The 27,848-nt window shown below is 41.1% G+C and overlaps 1 protein-coding gene and 1 long non-coding RNA gene across 2 annotated transcripts in view; one reads left to right on the top strand and one right to left on the bottom strand.

Moving 5' to 3' along the window:
• The window catches only part of LOC118226310, a 29,466-nt gene extending 3,519 nt beyond the window's left edge, over positions 1 to 25,947 (top strand). The window contains exons 2-4 of the long non-coding RNA XR_004765017.1: positions 7,142 to 7,243; positions 8,945 to 9,098; positions 25,703 to 25,947. This is a non-coding gene — a long non-coding RNA (uncharacterized LOC118226310). The remainder of the gene's footprint in view (positions 1 to 7,141; positions 7,244 to 8,944; positions 9,099 to 25,702) is intronic.
• Positions 1 to 27,848, bottom strand: part of lpp (LIM domain containing preferred translocation partner in lipoma) — a 244,668-nt gene that overhangs the window by 207,213 nt on the left and 9,607 nt on the right. The gene's annotated exons all lie outside the window — the stretch shown is intronic.

The raw sequence follows: 27,848 nt of genomic DNA, 5'->3' as shown, positions 1-27,848 counted from the left end.
AGAACCAACTTATCAGTATCACCTTATGACAAGGTTATGGCTGATATGATGGGCAAATACACTGACATACATGCGCTACAGAGGCAACGCGTTTCATGCACCGCTGATGCTGTAAATTAAATGAAAATGTCATCTCAAAAAAAAGACCCTATTCACAGCCATCTGAACCTCTTATTCATCATTTTACTTTATCATTTTTACCAGGCAAACTTACAAACACAGCTACACAGAGACTCGGTAGCTCTAGAGATACAAGATACAAAGTTTTTTTGTCGCTATATTTTGTTATAATTTGTTACAATTTTCTTTCATAAAGTGTCATATGTGTCTGTTAGGAAACTTCACTGCATATGTGCAGTAATGTGAAACAGGGCATCACTGGAATCAGCATTGGCCAATATGGCCAGACAAATATTGGTTATTGATATCAGAGTTACCATACTGCCCATCCCTAATTAAACATTTTAACTTGATTGGCTCTGTAAGGTGGAAGAACAACATTCAAGATAATCTTCACTAGAGCTAATTGTTCTGCAGATAATACATTATTATTATTATATTTATTTATTATTCATGATCTTGATAATGCAATAATAATTATTCAAGTTTTGGAAAAGACATGACAATATACATATGTAACACTATATTAATTGTCCATTTTAAAATATGTTTCTGCTTATAGGAAGTGAACAGGATCCATACAGAATTCAGGCTTATGACTTCAATAGGCATAAGGACTTCATTGCAGAGTATTTACTATATCATGTTTACTTCAAACTATGAGTGCTATAACATAGTGGTAAATTATTGGGTAAAAGCACACAAAACCTTGAAAACAAACCAAAAACCATTACTTTGACACCACCGGTGAGGAATAATGGTCAGTGTTTGTGGAGGTGTTTAGTTACTGTATTTGATGCTCAATCTGCATAATGCTCCACAATATTATGGCTTGCCATGTACTGTATACTGTACATATTGTGCTGGAAGTGCATCCCCACAAGAGACTACTTACGCTACATTGCACTACTTATTTGCATGGCATGCATACGCAGTTTACAGCGCATGTACTCAGGTGGGTTGTCGTGTGGAGAGAAGCCTGTCTCTCGGGGGAATAACAGTGTCACAGAGAAACAGAGAAACAAACCCATGACGTTCAGTCTTAGTGCAGTTCAGAGGCCTGACCGCTACGCTACGAGTAGCTGCACCTGGCCTCAGCCACACCACCCAAAAAAACGGCCCGTTCCTAACCACCGGAGGCGATATGTAGATTTTTCGCATATTAACATCACGGAAAGGATCTGGCTCTGACTTATAGCTTGATTTCGGTGTGAAATAACAGTGAGGTCTTTCTTTCCTGAAAAAGCAGGAAGTGGTACCAAGGCTTTAGCCAGTTCGGTGCACAGCTGTATGTACTACTGAGCTACGAGAGACGCTGTTATGACAAACTGAACCCGGACTTAAAGAAAACACAGCACACACTGAAGGGCATGTGTCATGGGGAAGGAACATTAAACAAATAAGCACTGTGCTGTCTATATTTTAAACAGCAACAAACTGTAACGGCATAACACTGTGTACTATATGCAACAATTACATAACGCAGTTCCCCACTGTTGACTAATGCAAATTTTCATTGGGTCAGAGGGGCAAGAATTAAGGATATTACATCAAATCAGGTCTCCTCTCAGGCCTGAGTGTCACTGCTGGGGCAGATTTCAGGGACCTTTAAAAGCCACTTTTAAATAATACTTCAGGTTTCAAAGTATATGGGTATTCATCAATTGCTCCTGAGATTGAAACAGTACATGTGCCTTTTTTGAGAGGGAATCTGCGCATGTGCCTGTGCCTGTGCATGCACGTGTGTGTGTGTGTGTGTGTGTGTGTGTGCCCGTGTGCAAGTGTGCTTGTGTACAAGAGATAAAAAGAGAAGAAACCATTAAGGTCTGCTAGGAATGGTTAATAGAAAAAGCTCATACACAATGAGTCAGTGGCCTGAGCAGCCATGGGGTCTAGCCAACGGGAAAGACCTTGTGAGGTGAGCTCTGCCGAATCAGGCTGGAGTGTGGGTTCAGCAGTCCTAATCTCCACAGCAGTCAGAGGGGGCCCGTGCCAGAGCAGCTAGGTAGCCGGAAGTGGCACGGGCCGGGCGAATGAGACGAGACGGGTAGACGGGAGCCGACACCCCGAGCGCTTCCATGGAAACCGCTTTAATGCCAGGCCAGGGTGAAACGCTGCTCTGTCATTGGCCTGGCCAGCCGAGGAGATGAGCCGTGGCGCACACAGAGTCTCCTCTCTGAGGGCTCGCCGACAGGCGCTTTTCAGCCCACGGATGACGCGGCGCGAACCTCGAGCCGAAGCCGCTTTCCGAGGACAGCTAGGGGTCAAACTGTAGGATCTATCGTTTCAAACGCTACAAAGCGTACCTTTGTGCGAATGCAAATGCCTGCAGCCGTTATCGCCGCGATGCCACCGCACCGCACTCCCCCACAGCCACGTTTCCAGCCGAGTGCGTTATAAAAATAATTTAAAAAAGAAGGGGCACACGGCAGTTTTGCATTGTTTTGACAGGACTAATTTAGCGTGACACGTTTTTCGACACGTCGTTAACGGCGCGTTAGGAGCGGGCCGGCCGTGGCGAGCGAGCCTCGCTTCGTATCGCGCCGCTCATCTCCCCGGAGCCAAAGGTCCCATTAAAAAGGAGGAGCGGGGATGGGAGGAAAAGTTATTTAAAGGTTGAAGAGCAAAGTCGCCGCCATTGATTGGGAGCAATGGAAATTTTAATTGCTTCCGATGTCCGCTCTTCGCCGGCCAGAATTGGTATGCGACGGCTGTCGCCGCCCGCGCCCTCCCCGCCGTTTTAATATGCGGAGCCTTTCCTCGTGAATCACCGCCTTATCAATCCAGATGAACAATGTGGACGCCTCCGAACCGTCGCGGGTCGCGGGGAGCGGGGCCGCGGGCGGCGGCGTGTCGGCCTGCCAGGCGTCAATCTGCACGCCCCCGATTAGCGGCTCTAATGAGGAAAGCCTCGGCCTGCGCTGGTCTGGCAGCACTGAGCACCGCTAGCTTTTTATGGTCAAAGTTAAATCGATAGGGATTCCCCTCAAGGGTTTGGTCCTGGTTTGCTTTTTTTTTTTTTTTGTGGAAGCTTTTGTTTTCTTGTTTTTGTTTTGGGGATGGGGTTATGGAATAACTAGCGAACCAGAAATAGATATGCGTGAAGAGGTGCATGTGAATCTAAAGACTGAGAATTTCACATTGTAACAAACTCCATTTATCTTTATTGACTGAACGCCCTGAAGAGACTGAATTAAATACAGCCCTTAGTAAAGTATCCTTTTTCGGAGTTTAGCCAGTTTCTTATTTGCAGGCACCCTCCTATTAACCTTCTTTTCATTTCAGTATTTCTTCAAATCTGCCTCTCTGAAGCAGCAGTGTGTTTCAGTTTAAACCTCCCAGTAAGCGGCCAAACAATAGCCTGATGTTTCAAATGTGAATATCACAGCATATTCTTCACAGAAAAACAGCTATAATAACAAGTTGGATGAGGCCTCAGAGACCAGACACAGTTGACCTCGTACTGTATTGTCTAGTACGATCGAAGCGAGACGCAGATCCGATGGAAAGGGACTCAGTCTTGAGAGCTCGAGTGGTTTCTGCTTGCTCAGTGTACAATCAAAGACATTTGGCACAGCCCGACATTTCTCCTCGATGCTCGCTGTACGCGCAGTCCGCAGCTGGGCTCTGAAATATACTTATTATTATTATTCCTGAAACTAATTAAATATGTTCGTTGAAAACAATATACACAAATTGCTTCTTCTGGACTACAGCAGGAAAGCTTACTAATGGAAGAATTTAGAATACATATTTTCAGTTGGTCTGGATTTGGGCTCCAAAATGTATGTACAAAATATATGCAGGCTTAATACCTTCTCACCAAATCCTATGTAAATTGATTATTAAAAACCCAGGAAAGCACTGGTTCATCTGTTCTCCTTGGGACCGTGGAACTGGTCCGAGCTGGAGGCCGTCCAAATGAAATCAGGTCTGAGAGCAGGGTGATCGCTGGGGCCAGGAGCTTTGGCTTTCACCTGAGCCAAAGCCCACAGTCCCACGTGGCCGCGGACTGCACTCATTTTACCGCCAGTGGCCCGAGAGGAAACAACAGCAAACAGACCCACACCTACTGCTAACTAATGGATCGCACGCAAGCACCGAGAGCGATATCGTTTCACACTCCTTCTGATGTTACAGCAGTTGTTTGTGTTGTGTTAAAAGAAGCTTTGCTTCTCCACTATCACAGTTCAAATGCGCTGCTTCGCAAGCTCAGCTTAATAAAAAGCAAAAAATCTTTTCACAGACTGGTTGAGCTACAGTTGCACAGATGTGCTACTGACAATGCTTTGACTAATATGGAATTGTGATTAAATCTATGGCACTGGGTCCAAGTTAAAGGGTGCCGTCAGACAATTTAACAGGTGGGGGCTCCATTGAGAAGTGGAAAAAAGTACAGATGTTGGATGTTTTGGGACAAACATAGTCAATATGAGAGAGGCTCTGTGTAGCCCAGCACCAGCAATTAGCCAGAGATATGAAGTGGAATTCTCTACTTGCACTCACAAGCAACGGTCAATATACCAGCAGTTAGCCTGGTAGACCAGTTCCGATACGTCAATGCTATTGTACTTAGTAGCCAGCACTATTGTACCACTTAGAAATTTATAGTTGGGCTGGAAAATGACAGTTCAATCGGCAAAACCAAAACTTACCCGTGTGGCTCGTCAGTACATACTAACATTGCTTTGATGACGTTTGTAGTAATATTTCCAAAAACTCCCGTCCAACTTTGCTTTACAGAACAAATCACCATGAAAAGTCTGACTCATGAAGGTGTTGAAGAAGTTAAGATTTTTCTGTAAAATTCCAGATAGACATGTGTCCCATAAAAGTTGACTAGGAGCTCAAGTTTGTGATGATATCTGCTGTGGCTATAAACACAACCAAGAAACAATATTACCAAGAGTTGGTACTAGTTGATGACTTGATGACAGACATTTTGATTTCAATACCTGTTATGAAAAATACTTTTTATAGGCCCTGTACCTCTTCTCAGAAGCCAACGTCACCTAATGAATATGAATATGAATATGACATGAATAACACTGTGGTATGACAGGACATTAGAGGTCATTCACTGAGAAACCTAATTACTTGGACAATTTACAGACGTGCTTATGACTGAACAATATGAAATTTGAGCCCCTGAGTGGCTCAGCCCATAAAGGTCCTCCTCATCAGTGCAGACTGAGCCCTACTGCCTAGACATCGCTAGTCTGAGTCTGGGCTATGTCATTAGTCAACTATGACCCGGGAGCCTGGATCAGCAGGACATAGCTGGCTTTGTCCCACAAGGGCAGGGTTGGTCTAAGTTTGCCAGGGTTTCTTGGGTTACTGCAGCATAAGTGTTCCCTGTGTAGCAGGCACCCACAGGTCATGTATTGTTTTCAGTGTGAGATGAGTATCTCCTCCAATCAGTGAGCAGGTTTCAGCTGTACTGCGCCCTGTTCTAGTGCTTAGAACTGGAGATTCCTGAAATTGGAACAAAAAAAGGAAAAGAAGAAAGGAATAACAGTAATAATCAACTTCATAATCATAATGAATATACTATGACTAGTGACTATAGAAGAAAAGTACAATGAGCAATAAGTTAAAAAAGCAAACTTAGGCATTTCACACATATGTTTAACTGTAATTTCACAGAAAGTGCAAAGGTGTCACTCCACAGTTGAGCTAATAAGGCTAAGGCAATCTCTGGAGAGATTGGGTCACCTTGGTGGCTAGCCTAACGCTAACCACATGGCTAGTCAGTGATCGATAATGGCAGGTAGCTGCTGTTATTATCCAACTAAATTCAGTTAAATCTGGCATTGTTAGCAAGTTGGCCATGATGGCCTGAAAATTTGCTGTGAGTCCAGGTATTTTACAAAGTAGTAACTTACTCTTACAGCCTTAAGATTCCAGTCCACTTCTCTCGGGTCATGTGGGCTGGATGGCTATCACTAGCTAGGCGATAGAGGTGAACCCAGCAGTTACAAAATCCTGCTATCCCACATCAGTTAGGTTTTTTTTTTCTGAATACAACTGCAGTTTGATTACTACAGAGCAATATCCATGGTCAGAGAGACATATTGCATTTTTCACTATATTCATATCTTAGGTGAATGTACGCTTGTGTGCTAGGGGATGGCTGGTAGGTCGCAGCCTCAAGCTCTTCTTGGCTATGTCCCCGATCTGCTGAAGGGGGAAAACATCCTCCCATCGAGCTACGCAGTGGGAGAGGCATACGACTTTGCAGCAATAGATACATGAAGCTAGACTATGTCAAGATTTCCAAAAAATATGCTGTGTTTGTGAATATGCATGTTTATATTGCAGAATTTCACTGTGGCAAGCTAGAGCACACTGAAACCCACTGGTCCTGTGCTAGCAGTGGCTAGCGTAGGTCTGTTCCATCACCACTAAGCTAAAGCTAGCTACCCATAAATTGCTGCATAGGACAGTGAAGTGAGAGTTCTTGCTATCGGCTGTGTCAGCATTTTTACATAATTGTGACTGCCTGACTGACAGGAGTGCAGCTATTGCTGTATTTGCGAAAGAGATGTGATTCCAACAGTCTGCAATACGATGTTACAAAGCTACCAACATAGCAAAATATTCAGCTGTTTTATTGGTGCACCAGCTTCGTCATCTTGGGGGTGTAGGTGAGTTTGAGAACGGAGGAGAAGTTTTTGACTTTAAACACACGAGCAAAGAATTTAAAGAAATCCTCCATAGTATGCCTTTAATCATAAAATAATTAGTTCACTTGCTAAGCTTAACTAACTTTCTAGTGGTTGCCTAACAAATGGCTAGCTAACAAGCTAGTCACACACTACGTTGGTCTCTAGCATTTGAATTCCCTCGCCATTTTATTGTAGCATTATTAGTTTCATATTGGACTGCATCTATACTCCTGCTGCTGCTCTTCTATGAAGTTGTAGTAAATATTGTAGGTTGAAAATGAAGAAATATGTTGACACTTATGTTCAATATATATTTAATAAGCCTATTATCCGTTCCTGTTGGCTATTTGCAGTAAGAGGGCAGCATTGGGTCCAGGAAAGCCGAAGTAGAGGAACTGAGACTGCTTCCTGTATCCAGAGTGAGGACTGTCCACAGGCACAGCATTCCAGAGAAGGTATTCCTCACAGAAAATGTGGCCTTTTATTTGGTGTGAATAAGGTTTTTGGCACTTGAAATTTACCAGGCATTGGTACTGTACATAGCAGTTTTGGTTCTGACACAATCCTTTTGGAGATCACAGCATAGAAAATTAGATTGTTATCTACTTGCTTTGTAGACAGTCCTTTGTCCATTGGTGCTCACAAAGCATCCATAGAAAAAGTACGTAATGTTTTCAGGCAGAACATTGAACCACAAAGATCAGAAAGTGAATCCTGAAATCCTTTCTTCTGCTCATTGTTCTCTTCAAAATATATTATACAGTAGAGCCGGCGATCTGTGTTACACAACAATGAGAAGGAATGGAGAATGGTATTCACTCGACTTATTTTGGACATTTCCCTCACACAGCACATTTCAGATTATTTATTTATTTTTTGGGAGGAACTGTTGGCATTACAACTCCAGGCAGAATATCAAACATGAAGATCATATTCTGCTGAAAGGTCATGTCTTATTTGATTACGCAAAATATATCTCATTAAAATGTACTCGCGTGTATTTCAGAATACAGCCTGTTTGTGTATTTGTGTGTGTGTGTGTGTGTGTGTGTGTGTGTGTAAAATGCACTTAAAGCACATGGAGCGGACTCAAGACCTGCACCAGACAGGTTGTCTTATGTAATAATCCATATGCTTTTAATATGCACTTTTTTCAGCTCCATCTAAACATACGGGTTTAAATTCAGAGTGCTGTGAACACCATTGCTTTAGTACTACTCTACTCTTCGCTTTTGTTCTGCTGCCAGGAACCGTGGGTGTGCTTCCATTGAAGCAGTCCCAGCCTTTTGAGCTATCCATTACATCCCAAACCAAATAAAAACCTGTATTGCCGAATCTGCTGAAATGATAGCATTGTGGAATGGGGGGGGGGGAGGGCAGAGCGTTCATTCAGAGGCATTTGTCTCCTGACGCCTCCGCAAGCAAAGGCTACTTCAGGGTGCAAAGTTAGCAGTAAGTGGAACATTGTTGCTTTATCAATGCCCTCCCTATTCACTCCTTCGGCTGCTAATGGGAGCCAGACAAATTGCAGGATATGGGACATAGTGAGGTTAATTTTCATTCATGTAGACCTGGCCAGGAAACAGAGACTGACAGCTTTCTATGAAGCCCATTCAGAGTGACAGGGGATAATGACACAGCATTATTCACTGTGCTGACATGTTCCAGCCTTCTTCGAGTATATCCAGCTGTAGAACACACACACACACACACACAAACACCCCTCTGCACACTCCTGTCACCTTAAGTCTTGTGGGAAGCGCATTTGTATGTGAGTGGGCATGTAAACTGTGCATTTTCTATGCACATATGTGAGCATGCATGAGCTTGTCTGTATGGCGAAGCGGCTTACCCAAGGATACATAACATCCTTGAAAATATTCAAGAATTTTGCTTATAGCTTTGATTAGCCTGAGGCAGATGGATAAAATTGTGCAATTCTACCTTCCTCACTGATTAATGGCTTGGTTTAAATGGGGCAGAGTTTAACACACTGTGTCTGTTTACAATCTTCTCTCAGCATCCTGAAAGGGCTTCATTTCTAACAAAACTATTAAACATTTAGGAATTTAGGCCAGGCCAATACACATGAATGTGATGTTGTATGCATTGCAAACACAAGTCTAAAACGAAAATTTTACCACTTATCTTTTCAGGGTATAGGTGCGTAAAGGAAAGGGAAACGCAGCCTGATAGCCTGTATCTTCCTGAAGTTACAGAGGATAACAGACAGTAACTTTACATAACGGCGGTATCAGTCCCTTTACAGTTGTTTGCAGAAAGAAGATTTAAAAAATATTTGCATTCCAGGTAAGATATTAGATTGCCTGCTTTTTCTGTGAATGTCATGTCTAATCTGACCAAATAGCTTATTTTTATATAACATAGCTATCATTATCATCTATTGTACAATTCTTCTGAAAATGTAGCCTACATAGAATGGTTTCGTAATCAAACTTATGGTTTCACAAACTAGATCTTTATAAAAAGGAGGAAATCTTATCTAGGGTAGTATGACTGAAGTCTGGCTGGCCTAATAGATTTAAATGCAATAAATATAATACTATTAATAACTGACATATACCAATAATATAGACTTACAAGAGGCCACTTAATTGCGAATCGCAAAAAATACTATTTCACTCTTCAAGGGCAATTTGAATTTAAGAATAGTAACATGAGGGGAACCTCCCGGCTAAAAAATATATAAGTGCACACATCCATAATGTCTATTGAGTTCATTATTATTTTCAGCATTCACTCATTAGGTAAGTTATCATCTTTGCAATCCGACATTATTCAAGACCAGAAAATTTCATGGCAAGCTAAAAATGGTTTGTTTGACCATAGGGTGAGGTTAGCATTTCAAGCTGGGTAGGAGTTAAATTTACCAAGTAACTCAATATTGCATAGCAAGCTTACTTAGATAGCTGCATAAGCTGAATCGCTATCTAGCTAGCAGGCTAGCTAGAGTACTTCCTTTTCTTACGGCACCAAAGACGTAGGGGGCTCATTGGCAGCATGCAATTTGTTCTCACTATCTGCTATTGTGATGATTGTACTGTTTAAGCAATATCACACAAGAGGGAGTGCTGTTGCACTGTACATCAGCACGGGTGTGAGTTAGGCACAGACAGACCGCAAGCATCAGAGCAAGACTTCGCCTAGAAAGCGAGGGATTTATATTGACTTGATAAATGGCAACCGGAAGCCCAATGCTGGTGAAAGTGAAGAGCAATGATTTAGACCTAATCGAGCCAATTATAGTGCACCTTTAAAAATGATCTGAGGTGCTGAGTATTTCCCATCCAATCACATTCTCTGTCAGCTCCAGCTCCATCTTGGTCATTTAATGATACCCAGCTGAAACAAAGTTGCACACTGCAACTTTAAATAAATGCGCCTAACTGATTTTAGAGCCGAAGGGAGGGAAAAAAAAAAAAACAAGCCTGGCTATCGGTGGCACTTAATCCACCAGATGGCACCCTGCTAAGGAAAGCCCTGCAGTAGTGGCCTATTGGAGCAGAGCGAATTCCATTTCAGTCAAAGTCGGAAGTCAACATTCCTGGCGGTTCTCCTGCACTGTGGTGCATGCCAGGCTCAGCCTCCGTGCGCTTTCATTTGTCCACACTGGCCCACTACAGCAAAGGAAACATGAAGCCATAGGCCACGCTGATAACAGTCAGCGCACCTGCTATTTATACTGGCTTAACACGATTCAAACGCAATAAAAGCGGTGCAGGCCACCCTGTCCATCTCTTTTATTAAAGTGATTTAAGGGGAATTCCTGGTGGGAAGCCAGCATTTACAGGTCATGGTCAACAGACCGCTGCTTGAATGATGAGTGGGCCTATAGGATAACATTGCACAAATCATTGTTATTTGAATATTTTGCGCTTTAAAGCTCCAGGCTACCAGACAACACGAAAGAATGCAACATAAGAAAGGCTTTACCATCGCACAGTTGCAGATCATTCAATGTGAAATAACTTTGTAACGCTGAGATAATGTAAACTAACATTACACTCGACAGCAGTCTCGAACTCTGGACATTACACCCAAATAAAGAAAGGCTTTAATCCCCCATATCGAAGCTTGAAAGCTATTTAATGGTAGGCCTGTTTACCAATCCATTCCAGATCTGTTCTGCAACCACCAGGAATGTCACTAGCAGCAACAGTTGGGAGGGAGGTGAAGGGAGGGTAGGTAATGCACTATGCACCAGTTTCTGTAGACAGTTGGTGAAACCCTTTTCTTGTGGGGCTCTTCATTTTTTTTTATTTTCTGGAAAAGAAAAAAACATATTTTCTGCTTCCAGAGAAGGCAAAAGGTGGATTCAACTTGGCTTGCCCGCACAAGTGGCAAGTGCATCATTTACATATTACAAGTATAAAGGATTTCATCAGTTGTAGCATTTTAGTGACTCACACTGTCTGCAGCTAACCCCGCCCAATTAAAGCCAACATATGTAGCCAAGGGGAAAGGCAAGCCAATCTCAGTACAGTCTTTTCTGTTTTTTGGGTTTTTTTTTTTTTTTTTACAAGAATCATTAAAAAAATATTTCTGGTTTAAGCTGTGAATTCAAAAAAACATTAACACAACACATCAGTAAATAATTCACAGATTTCAGTTTCCTGGACCTTTAACTATATGCCAGAAACAACGCTGTCATAAACATGGCACCTGTAAAACTATCATGACCGTACAGTTCACAACACTCGCAAAGTAAAAAGTAAAGCAAATTTTACCAAACCATAAGTGCTTCAAAAGAGCAACATGCATTATGACAGTATTATGACATCTGTCTCAAGCTGTAATATGCTGTCACGACAGGTGTTATGTCATACTTATGGCATATTTAAAAGTGTTTTATAATACAAGTTATTTTGGCAAGAAAGGATCACCATTACCCAGAACTCTTTTTTAAAATTCATTCAGTTAATATAACTTCTTTTACTACTCATCTCATGGAATAGGGGATTTTAAAATGCCTGAACAGCATGTATAGACATTCAGTGTAAATATAATCATAATATTCAACACATATTTAACATACATAGCCTGATATCACCTCAAGAAATGTGGTCTCTCATAGATCAGAACTGGCTATCTGCATTTGGATTAAATTGTCCATTTAAATGTCAAAAAGATTTATTTTCTGACTTATTAGCCTTTTTTTTAAGTAGTTCATTATATTTCAGATTTCAATGTATAATCAAACTAATAATCATCCAAGATGTTGGTACCCCTTGCATTATTCAGGGTCCACACAAGTGGACATGGGAGTCTGGTGCTGCTCCACCAGCTCACAGATAGGCTACTGTCCCATAATCAACAGAAATGCTCTTCAATCTGATCCCTTGTTGAGAAAATATTTCCTGCTTCGGTTTCCTTGTAATATGAATAGTTAAGCAGGTATGCGCCTCTGCTAGGCGGGGCGATGAAGATGGTGCGATTAAAAATTAAAAGCAGATGATTGCACGCAGGTCTCAGGTACAGTAATTCAGGTCAGGGGCAGTTTGGAAACACCCAAGCACACTGACAGCAGCTGAACATTCCACAGTTGTAGCATCAGCCCAGAGTCGAACAATGCAAAACAGGTTCCTCTCTGTTCTTTCGGCTGAACAGAGATGCTGAGAAAACTACAGCAAAAGGATTATGCGTACAATGTTTTTCTAAAAAAAAAAAAAGACCGCTGCCACGAACATTGCAAACTGTGTTTGTGTATAAATATAAAAGTCTTGCTCGTGACACAGCCTGTTTCATAAAGCAAAATTAGGAGCACAGCTTTAAAGTGAGAGAGCAAAAACTGAAATGGCACCACTTCTGAATGCTCTTTGCAGCCCTGTTTGTTTGCTAAATTGAGCTGCCCAACTTCTACCTCCTCTTGTTAAAAAACCAACTGACAGTGTTTTGCAACCACGGAGTATTTCACCACGATGTGCCTGGGGGTTTTCAACATGTCAACGGTCCATGTTGGTTCAGTTATCTGCATGAAATATGGCTCACAGAAAAATAAGAAAGAGAAAAGAGAAATCACCATGTTGCCAAAATATGGTTTGAGATTCCTGAAATCAGTGAAAATCCAAGGAAATTTGTTTTTCCAAATACTGTTTCTTGTAGTACATGGAACACTTTTTGTGGTATGAAGCCCCTCTTTATATCAACAAGGTTCTACAACAGCTACTTATGGATTTTGTTCATTTAAAATCGGTGTATTTACAGTAATATTTAGAACTACAGAATAATGAAACTCTGAAGGTTTGCAACAATCTACAATTCCAAACGAAAATCAATTTCAGGTGTGAAGCTATAAAAAATGTGAAATGGGGACTGGTTTGACCTGGCGACAATTAACCAAATAAAACTAGAGCCACATTTGAAGTTAAAATAACTTTAAACCCTGCTACAAATGCATGTGGTACACAGCTGTGTTTTCTGGGGACAGAGAGAAAGACCAGTACGCGGAGGTAAAACTAAGAGTAAGAGTAAGAAACTTCTCAGCAGCATCACTCCACAGATGAAGTTATTTTTTCTGTCCAATGCCCTCTCTCAATTCTGTGCGGTGCGGGGAGAGGAGGTGACAAACGATGCCCTCGTTCCGAGGCCACACACACACTTGCCGCAGTCGGGTCCTGTGAAGATCCGCTCGTTTCGCAAACTCTGGTCTGACGCTAACCCAGGAAATCAACAAAACAACGAAAGCTGGCGGAGGAGAAGAGACGGCAGTTCAGAGCTCTGCTGGCAGCCCTGCTCTGCTGTCAAGTGCCATTTCCTGCCTGGACCACATTAGGAAGCCAAGATCTGATCGGCCCTGTCAAAACCGCTACCTTGTGAATAGCCCGGTTTGACCCAATGGGCTTGACCGAGCTTGCGATGTGTAACATTTAACAAAGCACATGTGCCGAGCCACAGGAAAGTGTCTCGCAGCAAAGGCACGCAAGCCACGTTCCGCAGAGCAAAACAGCTGAACCGGTTCCACAGACTCTGCAAATGTGCCCATGCAAATATCTAGTAGTACCGTGCAAATTCCTCTCCCGTAACAGTTCAGTGCATACACATGTGGCTTATGGTAAAACTGGCTCAAGTATAATGTCATTTCATTTCAATTGGATAATTTACTTTAGGATTCTTGGCCCTCACTGACATTTCCTCTCAACTGAATCGTAAAAAGTTATGAAAGGAATTGAAGCTAAATGTGGTTAAAATAGAAAGGAAACAACCAGGTGGATGCAAAGAGGTAATATGCATGAGGTGAGCCAGACTGCAGTGTGAGCTCATGTTATCGCGAGTTTCCTGGCCCCTCAGATGTTTTAGACTCTCTCAGATTTTTCTGCTGAGATCACTGAGAACATTCTGAACAGTGTACTCAGTTGTCAACCATGGGGTATACACCCATCATTATGCAACTTCACAGGTTAAATCTCCCATCTGTGCCCCAGCCCGTTTAACCCAAAAAAAAAAAAAAAAAAAAAAAAACTCCAAGCGTCTTATGCCTCTCACAAGCCCACATATGACCTCAGCAAAACCTGGGTGCCCATTTCTAATTGGCCTTAAATCCGCCACGCCTCAAATCAGACGCCTCAAGCACACTACAAGATTCTTACAGTCAGGGAGAGTGATGGCCTTTCCTGCTTAACCCTAGCTTTCACATCTACATTGTACAACCGTGCCCATCTAAATCACGTTCGGAAACGTGACAAATTCTACTGTTTGTACAATGTTTTCCAACAATGAAACTTATGAGGACACGGTTGTTCAGTTGTAATTACAGGAAGTCCGCATATGGCAGAATAGAACTGGCATAAAGCCAAAAGCACGCCATTCATTCTCAATAATACACGCTGTGGACAGAAAGAATGTCAAGCAGTGATTTACATGGTAGATATTTCATAGAAAAATGTGGCATTTCCACTGCTGGTGAATTAGGTGAGCATTTTCCCACCAAGATAGGAAAGCAAGAAACTTGTTTTTTTAATGGCTGTTAGTGTTACAGTACACCCTCATGAGATACAATTCTCAGTTACAGGCTGACTGGTCAACCAATGTTACGAAACCACAAGTAAGCGATGCAATCATGCCTCGTCAATATCAAGTTCTTTAACCCTAGCAAGTCTTTCCAGTCGCAAACTTCCTCAAAGGTTTTGTTCAATAACTTTGCATCATCTTCTCACACTAATTCCATTCTAAAGCTGACATCCATGGTGACACACAGTGCCTAGGTTCACATTTCTAGTCTAATCAGAGGGTTTGGTGGGGGGTCTAGTCAATAGGAGGTAAGTTGCGTACATTACAATGCAACCTAGCTAGTAACCACCACTTTTTTAACTAAATTAATAGACTGTATTGCCTGCATCCACATTGTATCACCACGCACCATGCATCCTGCTCCAGCTGAAGCTAAGCAAGTGTGGGCTTGGTTAGTACTTGGATGAGAGATCTCCTGGGAAAACTAACTTTCTGCAGGAAGAGGTGCTGGTGGGCTAATAGGGGCAATCTTCCCAAAAACCCCTAAAGGCCCAGTGCAGTAATGGGGACACTGTGCTGTAGGAGATGCCATAATTCAGACAAGAACTGAACTGAGGCCCTGATTCACGGTGGTCATTAAAGATTCTATGGCCCTTATCACAAAGACTCGGGGGTTCCTCAGAGTCCTGGCCAAATATCCAAACTGGCTTTCACAACCTGTCACCTAATCATCTCCCAGTATAATTGGCTAAAAATGTTCACTTCCCTCTCAACCTCAGATTATGTGTTATGAGCGTTATGGCACAAAATGGCTGCCATGCATTAAGTGCTACACATTGATGGCGGCTGGGGCGAGTTCCCCCCAATCACTATTAAGCGCTTTCAGTGTGACCAAAGAACTATATAAAGGCAAGGAATTATTATCATGACGGAGGACAGTTTCTCCCTCATCACTGTTAAGTGCTTTGAGTGCAAGAAAAGCTCTACATAAACGCAAGGAACTATTATTATTACTATCACGGCCTATTGTGATGACCAGAGGCCGAAGCAGCAGTAAACTCAGAAGTTTCGCTTGCTTGGCTTCTCGGTGAAGTGACTGACAGCTCCTGTCAGCACCTTGGAGAGAGCCCCGGAGAACAAGAATCACTTTGTGATTAACACCTGATGGTGCATTAAAGGCCTACATTGAAATTATATAGGCTTAGACCTGTAAGGGTTCATTTAAATTAATGTGTGTTGCTACAAAATGAGAGTAACCCATTTTGGAAAAACAAGGCAACAATAATGTAAGTAACTCATCAGAAATGGTCTCAAATCAGTCTTTCCTGATTCCTTATTTTCACCTTAAAGTTAATATTTCAGTTCTGAACAACCTCAATTCCAGATGTTTTCCAAACTAGAAGTTCTATTGTACTACCACTACTACCACCACCACCACCATCATCATCATCATCATCATCATCATCATCATCATCATCATCAATAATAACAATAAAAATAACAACAATAATAGTTGCAAGCCACAATGAAGGGGCTAAGCACTACAGCGCCTCCATGTGACCAATTCTGTTGGTTCCCCATTTCGGATCTGGTATTCCAATGTTCCCCCCAAAATTTGGTTGAAATATCTGCTTTCATTTCGATTGCCATTTAAGCCTGGCCAAAAAACAAATGCGCAGCACACGATTTTCCAGTTAGGTTCCTTTGCTACAGTGGTTCACAAAATGTTTGGTTAAAATACCTGCTTTCCTTCAAAGTAATCAGCATATTAAGATTCTTCCGGTTATAGAGCCCTCATGTGGTAAAATTCATGCAACTTGGGGCGTATCCCTTAGGCCTCCTGGCAAAGAAGGGTACCAAGATTGGAATCGATACAGCGAAGTGGTGAACAGAAATGGCTCGCTTCCTGTTTGGTGTCTTTGCCATCAAATTTACGTGTTTACAGTGGCCGTGTTGTTTGACCTAGCAACTATCTTTCAATAACTTTTTGTCACAGTACTTTCAAGATGATACATGCCAAATTTTGTGGTGAACGGTCAAATGTCTTAGTAGCAGTTCACAAAAACAGGTTTTTCAAAAAATGTAAAGGACACGGGTGGGTGCAGTAGACACTGCTTGACAGAAAAGATAAGGAAAAATAATCAAGACTAGGCCAAAAGGTTCACAATTTACGAGCAAAAATCAAGCACAAAATTTAACCAGTTGGCGGTGCTAGACGGGTAGATCGGTAGACTGACCCCATATTTGTTGCCGGGATACCTAGGACCGTCCTCCATCAATGTGACAATTTTTTTTTTTAATCCACCAAGCACTTCTATGGGCTGCCATAGACTCTCATTGTAGAAATAAATGAAAAACTAACAATTAAAATAGGAGCCCACACACCACTGGTGCACCTAATAACAGAGTACACTGAGGAACTCCTTTGGATAGCGAAAGGTAAGTTCCCAGGGACCTCTAAGTACGGCAGTGAGTCAGGGCCTTGGTTTAATTTCTCATTTGAAGGACAGCCCAAACCATCCCTGCAAGTCAGAGAAGAAACTGGATAAACAGGCAGTCATCCTTAAGTCTTTTCAGTCATGGTGAAAGCAGCCCTGATAAAGCCATCACAAAGCCACACCATTGATAAAGCCCAGACTCTGATTTTCACTCACTTTTACTTTTTTTTTGTTCACTTGGAGAAGTTGTGGTTTCATTATTGTTACATATTGTTGTCAGCTATTGTGAAAATACCAGTTGCAGCTAATGACTCAGCTCCCAAAAAGCTCATTCTTACTCCCAAACAAGCTATACAGTCAGAAAGGTCAACAAGCTTTGCTAAATTTTTTTTTTCCAGTAGTTTCTTTCTCCTTGCACAAATGTGACCTATGACCTTAGTCAGGCAGGTATGGGCCAGTTAAACAAGGAATGCTGACAGAAGCGTTAGGTCACAGGGTTCAAGTCTGTTGGAGTGAGAGGTCTGAGCTGCTGTGTACCTGAATTCAAGTTAACAGCAAGAGTCGAGACCGTCAAGCTGAGACTGTGTGAAATTCCGACTCCCCCACCAATTTCCACCGGGGTCGTTCTTTTGAGCTGGCATGCAGAATAGTCAAACAAAGACCATAAACTGATCGACACCCTCAGAATATGACAACATGTGAAAAGAGGGGGCTGATGTCAGCTGAAAACAGACAGGCTAAGATGTGTTCTTCGGTCACCATTAGGGGAAAGATACAAAACAAATGAAGAAATCTGTATTAAAAACCAGAGATCGATAATTTATACTGAAACCATGGAATCGAACTGTTCCACTTGCAAACAAATTTGGTTCTGTTAGATCCAGACATCATAGGTGAAACTGCTGACCAAACCAGCCAATTCAGTTCAGAGGTAAAGTATCTAACCTTGCTCTGTTTCTGAACCGTGGTCAGGACGGAAAGCATATATGGGGATTCCTCAATGACCGAAGGAGAGTTTCGTGTTGTAAAAGTAAAATGAGACAGATGATCCGCTTGGTCTGAGCGCCATCGCCACCTGAGAAAGAAAAGAGGGGCCGTAAAGGTCACGCTTTGCACCAACCTAGCCGCCTGGGCTGAGCGTGTGGAACACATTCCAGGCCCCCTCGCCACGCTCGAATCTCAGCGCGTCTGCAAGCCAGGGCAGTGAGAGGAGGGTGCGTGTGAGTGTGTACAGAGTGTATTTCTGGTTTGTTGAACTCTGCAAGTCCGACCCACGCTCAATTTGCACTGAGCAGTCTTGAAATCATCACTGAAGTCGATAGGACCAAAATGACCAAAGTCGCGACGTCTCAATTCAACGGCAATGCTAATTTCATTTGCCTTTTGTTACTAGAGGTTTGCTGAATTCTTTAAATGTGCTAGTTTCTTGCTTTGTGTGAAGTCAAAATTCTTAATTTGCGTTGGAAAAACAATCCAAAGTAAAAAATCTGCTCCATTAATATTAAAAATTACTCTGCGTGAGGTAAAACTGTGAGTTTTGACCCATGCACTGACATACGCAAGTAACCGGTTAAATGTGAGAACACTCATTTGCTCATACACGCACAAACAGGCACCGCTAGCACAGAGGAAATGCGGTCTAAGACTGAGCTATATTTTGAAACGCTTTCGGGTGAAAGCAGAGGTTCAGTCGGCGTCCATGTGACTGTGCAGCTTGCTTCGGGCAGGAAGAAAAATGCTCCACAAACTTTAAAATAGTAAAAAATATATTTAAAAAATCTTTTGACTGGGGAACCGAAAAGACCTCTTCAGAGTTGCTAACAATCTATCTGTGCCATGTTACAGCGCAGTTGCATCATGCCTCCACCAAGCTCACCCCTCCAATATCTCCCTAGCATCAATTCAGGGACAAGGAGCACTTAATCTGGAGGAAATCTAATGTGAAATCAGAGAAGACTGTGTTGTTGGTGTGCAAGATTGTGGAGGGTGGCCTTTAGTACTTAACTTTTATCCCATCCCAGTCCCATCATCACGTGACTTACAAATGCAAAGTCCAGTCTTCTCACACTGGTACACTACAAAAAGGTGCACTTCCAAGAAATGGTTAGACAAGGTTTTCTAGTATTACTTTCTCTCCTGCAACATTTACTTTCACAACATGCACTGCACTTGTGGTTTCTGTGCTGTTCACTTTACCAAAAAGCAGAAGAGAATATGACTCCAGTAGCAGTGATGAGATCTGCCTGGTGCGTACCAATCATCAGTTCAGTCAGACAGTCCTACCCATTGTGAAACTCAGCTCTGAAAAAGTAGAAAAGAAACTCAAGAAATCCAAGACAATATACTCTCCATTTTCTATTACAAATAAACTGTATAAGCCTGTTTATTTTTGAGTTTTCACAGGCACTTGCCAAACCTATGTAACAACCATTACAGGCAAGAGATTTACAATGAATCCAGGGATAAAAAGTGCATTGTTTTTGGAAGGCCCCCCAAAGTAATGACAGCAGGCAGAACCTAAGCTGGAAATAACCCACAACAACAGAAACTGCTTGGTCCTTGGTCAGAGTATATAAAACTGAAAATGGTTAAGGAAAATAAAAATGAGCATTTCCTTCCTTCCTACTTTCATTGCATTCTAAACATTTAGATTTATATTTCACTCTGGCATATTGGAGTTAGCATTTAGTACTATACTGGAAAATCCATTATGTTAGCAAACATGCACTTTAGACTTGCAACCATATCTTTACATAGAAACTATTTTTATTTAAAAAAACACTCAATGTCCTACATCAACCAACTGCAGACGTATGTATTGTACAATCAAATGTATTAAATACGTGCACTATAGAGTACGCTAACTGATGGTAACAGATACAAATCAGATTCAATGGAAACAAATATACGAATATCCAAATTAAGTGTTTTTTGATGCCTGCTATACATGCTTCCGCTGTATTCTGGCTAGATCTAACTCCAATTCAAGTTCCTTTTACTTCCCAATCAAGAAAAAAAAAAAAAACATTCAGAGACAAGGGCATTCAATATCATAAATGGCTGCTGTTTCACACAACGTACAACTTTTAAGTTTTCAATGTCACTTTTTTTTTTTTACCATTTCACATAAACATGATTGCCTTAAAAAAAAAAAATCAGTTAGCGAGGACAAAATACCCATTTTAGCATCGTTCCCTAGAGCTCAGTGATAAATACATTTCTTCAGATTTTGAGAGCCACTTATTTTCAGAAAATAGCATCCCCAAATCTCTGCTGACATTGTGAAAATGTGCACTTCTTTGAGCTTCCGTGTCAATAAGGACATTTCAATACAAAGGATCAAATCAATCCTTTTGGCTAATTGTAGTGCTTTGGCTCCCCATTCACCCAAAAACATGCTCAGTGGAATGCCAGCAGTGGAAGATGCCACTCAGGCCTGGCAGTAGCAGCTAATAAATTAAAATAAATGTGGATATTGATTAGACATGCCCCCACATTCCCAAACTGGGCCATTTATTTTACTGTGCAATAGGTTCAGAACAAGTTTGCCAAGACTCTGCAGTCAGTAATTATCTCCTGCTTGTGTGGCTGAAAACAGCAGGAGACCATGGTAAATTGCACATTTCTCTCGAAATTTGTGGATGGTTTACAGCCCTACTTTATGCATAACCGTGTTTGAGCGTCTTAAACAACCCTCTAGTGAGTTAAATTAAGTTGACGATGCTTTTCGTTTTTGGCGCTCAACAGAGTCCTTATTTGGCATTGCTGAATCAGAGATTGTTTTAAAAGCACAGTCTTAATTATTTTTGAGTTGTCTCTGTTTTTTAAACACCTGGGGTATTTTTTTCATATATACATAAAAAAATAGGACATCCAATCCAGGGGGGCGGGTATAAATGTGATCTCGCCTGAGCTCATTTTGCATGGAACGAAGAAAGCGATTTCACACAAAGGTTAAGGAAATATTTTCCCTGCCAGTGCATGCTCAAAGTTTGATTTGCCTAGAGCTTCCCAAACATCCTCTCCTCCATTTTAAATGACAGCATTATAACCAAGGGAATGACATTTTACTTACCTTTTGGGGGCAGGTGAGGGAAGTGACTGGTAGTGAGTCCATTTGTCACTGTACCGTAAAATATTCAAATGGCCTTGCCAAGAAGTATAATCATGTGGAAAAACAGATACAGGAATACCACTGTACTAACCGGTCCAACGCAAGTTTTAATTGTGCAAACATTTTAACCACAAAGCTCTGTGCAGGATCACACATCTGTATCATAAAAACCTGTTTGGGCGCATACAATACAGATAAGTGCAAATATCAGTCAACTTCACACCACCTGCACCTCTGGAAATTTACCAGGCATGTATGCCCTACATTTATTCATACTATACTTGCCAAGAAATGGCCATACTCCTAGAAAGTCATTTGTGGACTCAAGACAGAGAACATTCAGTTGCTTTCTGTGTCATTTCCTCCACAGATTATATTTGTCTGCAAAATGTTCATGTGCGTTTCCAGTCGCTTGAAAAACTCCAAAACCAAACTAGGTTTTTTGGCTTTTAAAATTATTTATTCATCAAGAATTTATGTTTTAGACCATCATGAATTATGAAAATTGCACTGTCAAACTGTAGATGGTGAGTCTGTACAGTAGGTGAGTATTTCCCCTCAGTAAGGACTGGGTGCGTATTCTGTACACCTACAGAGCACGAGCATTTTTGTGGTGGCTTCGTCTTGCTCTTACTTTGACTGGGGGTTGGTTGCCTTGCGCATCACAGCAAGGCACGCTAGACCACACGCAGCCAACACGGAAACCTGGGAGTTCCGTGATGAGGCGGCGCCACTCTGCAACGTCCGATTCTCAACTCTCGACCCTGACTGCCGTGCTAAGGCACCGATTCGTTTTCACCATGCTACATCTGCGCTGCATTGTTCCATGGTGGTGCACATACAAGTTTCGCGTGTCAACATCCAAGACTGAAAGTAGCAGCCCCCTCCCCCTCCGACACAAAAGTAGATGGAGAAAGAGGCATCAAAACACACAGCAGCACTGTGCACTCCGAACAGCTGTGTTGGTCCTTCCTGTAAACAGTCACTTGCTTATAGCAAGTAAACCTGACATAAAAAGACACTGGGGTTATTCCACTGTGAAATATTTTGAAGACGACTTTCAAGAATTGTTTTTTCTGTTAGTACGGACAGAGTGCACAAAGCATCCTATTAAGAATCCCAGAGAAATGATACGAGAAATTATTGGCTCATTGATTTATATGCCTTGAGAAATATCTGGCTGGATGATGACAAAGATAACTTCACTCCAATCGTGTGTGCCAAACTCCTCTACATAAACAACAAACCACTGACAATAAAAGGAAGAAAAAGGAAATACACATTATTCAGATGTCAAGGTACACTGACTGAGGATGATATCTGCATGCACATATTAGAAGATCCACTAGCATATAGCAACTATGGAAAAACAACAACAAGCTACGGGACTGAATCGAAATGAAACCAGAAAAACTGCTCATGGTGTCCAATGATATGGTATAAAGGCCTATTTCTATAGTTCAGGTAACTGGTACTGATGCAGAGCCTTTCATGGAATAAGCTGATGAATTTTCTTCATTATGTATGGCAGGTTTTGTGGCAGTGAGCCAAACCAATTCTGCCACTACAAGACAGATCCAGCAGGTCAATTGTAAATTGATTGCATTAGAGCAAGGCCAGGAGGTATGCCCTGTGTCAACAGCGTGAGCCATTTTTCCTCTCAAACCGTTGTCAAACTTGTGACATTCTGTGACCCTGTTCGAGGCAACGGCTCTGCTCTGCATTCTGAAGACATTCTGAAGGCAAATATTAGTCCCACAGATCTACGATTCAAAAGGTTCTTTCCTCCTACTCCCTTCAGCCCAAAATGATATCGTATTGCCTTCGCCTGAGCAAGAATACAACTCAGAGCATGAAGATATACTGCTCAAACTTTCATTCCCAAATCTGAAACCTGCGCTCCATGCTTCTGTAGGTCACAATAATGGGAAGACCCTTATAGCAGATGTTGAATTGCTCCTTCTTTAAAATTCTATGAGGTTCTAAAATCTGCTGATTCATTACGAGGCAAGGTGAACAGCACGGTACTGTCAATACCCAATATGAAGGCATTTGTGAATCAATTCTGTGTGTGCATTTTTATTAGATGCTTAACATCCACAAGAATGTACCTGAACCAATTTTATAATTAAATGCACTAATGGACATTTCAAGCTTGTTTCAAGAAAGAAGTTCCCTACAAAAAAAATTAAATTTAGTACTGCAGGGATCAGCCATTACATTACATTGCATTTATTTAGCGGACGCTTTTATCCAAAGCGACATACAAAAGTGCATATCAAGGTCACTGGAACAACTACAACTAGGTTTGATAAGGTACAATACTCATTTTGTACAGTTGTTCATAGCCAAGAACGCTAAGTCCAGTTCACACAGTGAACATTATTCTGACCTAACCTATGCTAAGTCAAACTAGGGGGCAGTACAAGCTACATCAGGACGATAATCAGCCCTAATGCTATATTGCCCAAATCTATGACATAATACCCAAGCATTATTTCTCAAATGCTCAGCTTGACCAAATTCATTATAAAGTATGATCTTTATTCGTTGTCTCATGCCAGATTCCTTTGCACACCTCCATGAAGTCTGCCTATTGATAACGATACTGCAGCATACAAGGTCTCCATACAAATTCTTCTTTTTTTTTTTTGTTCTGGTCTACGATTCTGCGAGGGGACAAAGTGGATAGCAGCAGCACATATTACAATTTTAAAATATGAAAGTAGTACTCAAGTTGCTCATTTCTAGTCTGATTGTGCTCCTTATTGGGGATGTGTTTATTTTTCGCAGAGGACCATTCTCTTTGTACAGCACATGTGCATGTGTGAGAAAGGCAATGAAACTGAAGTATACTTTACAAGAACTATTTCAAAACTTCTTCCTGTGTGCTTGTAACAAAGGCTATTGTTGATACAAACCACTGATTGAAACCCGGCTGTGAAAATAGCTGCCGTCATGCTGTCCTGCAATTGTGACTAAGGGCACAAAAAACTGCAGAAAACATGCTAGTGCGATACTGAGGTATTGTGCTGGTTACACAAACCAGTATGTCCCATCTCTGCTCTCGGCGGGGCGGGGACGGGGGGTGGCTGGTGTCCCACAAGGCTTTTGGTCGAAGCTCTTTATCAGTGACATTCTCCTGAGCCCAGATTAGCACTCAATTCTTTGGACTTTCTTTGGGTGTTAATATCAACTGGGGATTCAAAGACATGGGCCTATGAGGCTAAGATCAACCAATTTTATTGGATTACATTCATCTATACTGTTCAAACAGTCATCTCCATCTCCACATGGCTTTGTTTTGAGGCCTTACCTTGACTGAGATAAGCTTAACCTCACCTGCAATAATATGCACTAGCAAACTACGCTTTAAAATCTAGGCAGTTCGCTGAAACATTGCCAGTGGTGTTTTTGTAAATCAAGGCTGTTATTCACAATTTACATATAATTGGAGCTTGACATTAATATCATGTTTTCGAAGAAAAATATCCAATTTTTGAAAAGGAATTTCAATAAATTTAGCTGGACATGCCAAACAACCACAAATGACATACAATCAACGGCCTTAAAATGTATTCATAAATAGTTTGCATTTCCAGCAAAGAAATAGGCCTAAATGCCTTTTAAGAATGAAGCACGTCTAACAAGTTCACTAAACGGAATTGAAAATCCTCCATCTTCATTTTTTATGGGCCAAATCAGCAACAGATGAGGTAGTACTTACCAGCAATACTACCAATCAAATAATGCAGGCATAATAATACAACAACATAAAAGCATGACCACATTCACAGTGATGCATGGCAATGAATGGCTTGCATTCCACACCCACTTGCTGAAAGAATTGAGTTCCCTTGTTTAACACAATGAATACTGGGAATGGTCGGGTAGTACTCCCATTCTAGTCTTGGTTGAAAAGACAGGTTTTGCTTTTATAATGTTTGCTGCGGTGTGCTAAGCAGAGAATGCAGGTAAAAATTAGAAGGCTAGAATGACCACTTAGTACAGCCCCCTCATTCAATATTGCATTTAACACACTAATGAAATCAGCTGAACTACATGCGTTCATGTGGAAGCTTTTCATGTGTAATCGGATGACATTCCATCCTGAAATATGAGGCATTGTACCTTTGAGGACAAAGTTTGATGCTGCTTACCAGAGGAACTATGAAACCAAAGGGGTTTCACAGACATCTTTTAATTCATATTCTGAACAACATTCCACAGCCTACAAACACATCGACTCAAACTGGTTCATTACTCTCCATATCCCTAGGTGCACCGGAAGGCGGGTTTTTTTTTTTTTTATACACTTGACATCCAGGTTTTGGTAGTAATATCTGGAACATTCAATATACCCAACTTCAAAGATTTTTATATTCCTTCCACAGCCCAGCTTATGTTCCTCATGTGTCAGGGAACACACATGAGGTCTAGTGATGGAAGACTGACAACAACACGGAGCCACTGCAAACAAGACTATCCAGGTACATCTGTGTAGAGATGTCAACTGACCTTGACCTCACCGGTTTAGAACAGTTTGTTCCTTCCTTGCCGAAAAACCAGGGCCACTTGCTGTAAGTGTTTAGAGGAGCGTTAAAGACAACCCTTAAACCAAGCAACCTCTATTGAGCATTTGTCTCAGTTAATAGCAATTTATTATCAGTGATGAGTAAGCAGTCCCATCAACTACAGAAGCTCCTGCGCATAGCTTCTCAACACTGAAACTTTTAAAGGGTTTGATGTGGTAGTTCTAAGTAGAACGTGCAGCTAAATGTGGACAGTGGACAGTGAAAAGTGTACAGAGTTTCACACTCTACCAGTCCCACCCACACGTGGTAAATGACAGCACAGGCCTTGTGAACAAATCAACAAATGTAATCATGCTGAAACAGGATTTGTGGAAGGAAACCATGGAGACCAATTGATACTACCATTATAAACTCGACAATTTCATGTGACAGCCTGTATACTTTTTTTTTTATTACACATGAAAATATGTGGTCATTTTTTGTTACTTTTGAACTTTACATTACAGGCATTTAGCAGGTGCTCTTATCCAGAGCAACTTACAATTTATTTCTTTTCTTTTTTTTACATAGCATTTTACATTGTATCAATTTATATAGCTGGATATATACTGAAGCAATTCAGGTCAAGTACCTTGCTCAAGGGTACAACAGCAGTGAATTGAACCTATGACCTTTCGGTTACAAGGCCAGTTCCTTACCCACTGTGCTACACTGCCGCCCCTTGAACTAAGAACAAAACTCATCAAATGTAATATTGTTCAGCTCAAGTCCACTGCTTAACAATGCAACAGAGTGGTCAGATACATATAATGAACAGTATTTAGTGCAAATGGATATGACTTTATGGTCAGGTATAGCTCTTGTAATGCAAAGACACAAATAAAAAAATAAGTACTCAGCACATTAGAGAATTAGATTTTTATTTTCGCAAAAAAATGCATGTACAATGGTACAACAGTAAACATTTTACCATAGATTACAGAAAGTATCATTCTAATTAAAAAGCAACTGTGCATAAGGACACAAACACTTAAAAGAAAAAACCACTCTAAACACTAATTTGCAGGAAAAGATAGATCAAAAGATTTACAGAGCTCTGCTTCTAAATGTTTGGGCCTTTGCCCTGCTTTCACTAATGTTAGTACTGGTTTCATTTACATTCTGGCCTGGCCAGCAATGGGGGTCACAGATTAAATGAAATCTATACAAATATTTCCAAACATTCCATGTTTCTTGAACAGCTAAGTTTTGCAACCCCTTAGGAAAGGTTAGTAATTTTGACAACTGTCCAGTTTGCTGGGTAGCCTATCTATAAACAATGCATGGCCTAAAGAGGCAAAACCAAAAGGTACGGATCATATCAAGTCAGTGTAATATTATGAGCCCCCACTGAATTACAGTTGTAAATACGGCCAGTGCTGAAAAGACTCAAATACACATATCTTCACTTTTGTAAAAGTGCTTCCAATTGTATATTGTTTTGAACCATCATTCCTGGATATACTGCATAAAAATAGTGAATTTAAAATGAAGTTTCATAAGACAGCATAGAGGTTAAACATGAGATAGAGTTGCAAAACAAAAATCCACACTGGGGAAATATTTGCGCCACATGCTACTAAATTTCTGCTCATCTGAGTTGATAAACGTAGATTAAAAACTAATATCTAGAGGTTATGAAAATCTATTTTAGACGCACTTTGCCCCTATAATGAGATTATTTCAAATTAAGCCCATTGATTGTTTTATGTTCAGTTAATAAAACTTTTCCTATCTCCATCTTTTTTCCTTACACCCAGGACGTTGTAGATCTGCACAGAAATATTTCTGCATCATTAAATTCGGCCAATATATTATCATGGATATTCCACAGCTAGCAGAGAAACAAAGTAAATGCAAGATCACTATCAAATACAATTTTTTTTTTTTTTTTTACATAATTGTACGGTATTTAACATTTGTATTGCCGCTGAATTTGCTCTTGTGGATTCACAGGTTGTCTACT

This window comes from Anguilla anguilla, chromosome 4, assembly GCF_013347855.1.
Source record: "Anguilla anguilla isolate fAngAng1 chromosome 4, fAngAng1.pri, whole genome shotgun sequence".
NCBI classification, from domain to species: domain Eukaryota; kingdom Metazoa; phylum Chordata; class Actinopteri; order Anguilliformes; family Anguillidae; genus Anguilla; species Anguilla anguilla.
This window is presented reverse-complemented; position numbering and strand designations above follow the sequence as displayed.